This window comes from Panthera uncia, assembly GCF_023721935.1.
Source record: "Panthera uncia isolate 11264 chromosome B3 unlocalized genomic scaffold, Puncia_PCG_1.0 HiC_scaffold_1, whole genome shotgun sequence".
Classification (NCBI taxonomy): Eukaryota; Metazoa; Chordata; class Mammalia; order Carnivora; family Felidae; genus Panthera; species Panthera uncia.
Window position 1 is genome coordinate 31,552,059 of NW_026057582.1, and position 1,085 is coordinate 31,553,143.

The window sequence follows — 1,085 nt, forward strand, 5'->3', positions numbered from 1 at the left end:
AAAAAAAAAAAAAAAAAAAAAAAGAAAGAAAGAAAGAAAGAAAAAGCTACAAATTTCCACATGGAAAAAGTGATATTTAACTTTTTCACTTTTGTACTTTCTCGGTCTTCATTCTCAGCCAAGAAAACGCCCCTGCATTCTACCAGCTGCCCAGGGCTCCCTCAATCAGGCATTAACAGGGTGTCTGAACATATATATACATGTATGGAATTTGAAAAATTAAAATTAATTATAATCCTCCTACCCTTAGGTAACCAGTTATCAGTGTGATGTTCAATTATTTCACGCAATTAAATAAATAATAAGAACGGCAGATCATTTCAGTCAGGGAAACTCCACATAACAGTCTCTCTTCCATTTCTCCTATAGCACACGGTTTTCTCCATCTACCTTTTGTTTTCCTATTTTTGACAGAGAAATGGACATACAGCGCTGTTTCTGTACTACTTACATAACAACAGTAAATGTGTAACAATAAATGGTAAGTGGCTGTTAGCCTCAGTCACACAGAGCGATCATGAGGCAGACACCGTTCGGCACAAAGTAATTGATCCCATTTGGGAAGCAGGCCCGGTGTAGTCATATAATGCCATTATGCAAGGGAAGTCAGGTATCTAAATTTTATGTGAAATGTCACTATTTTTAAGTGTTAGCAACAAATTCACTGTGCCACCCAAACAAAAACACTCTGGGCTCCGTGCCACCCACCTGTGGATTCTGGCCTACAATCTATATTGCCCAAAGACACAGTGACCTGCTAGACGCTGCCTACACTTTTCTATGGCGGAGAGTTTCCCACTGAAGGTGTACTATTTTTATCATTTTTCAAAGCTTCAATAATTTTTTTAAGTTTATTTATTCATTTTGGCAGGGGAGGGGCAGAGAGAGAGGGACAGGGAGAGAATCCCAAGCAGGTTCTGTGCTGTCAGCGCAGAACCCAACATGGGGCTCGAACACACGAACCACAAGATCATGCCAAGATCAAGAGTTGGATGCCTAACTGACTGAACCACCCAGGCACTCCAATAACAATTATTTTTTAAATAATTTAATAGTTACAACAACCCTGGGCTATAATCATGTAG

General features: G+C 39.4%; 1 protein-coding gene across 4 annotated transcripts in view; it reads right to left on the bottom strand.

Moving 5' to 3' along the window:
- Positions 1 to 1,085, bottom strand: part of EXD2 (exonuclease 3'-5' domain containing 2) — a 96,455-nt gene that overhangs the window by 47,312 nt on the left and 48,058 nt on the right. The gene's annotated exons all lie outside the window — the stretch shown is intronic.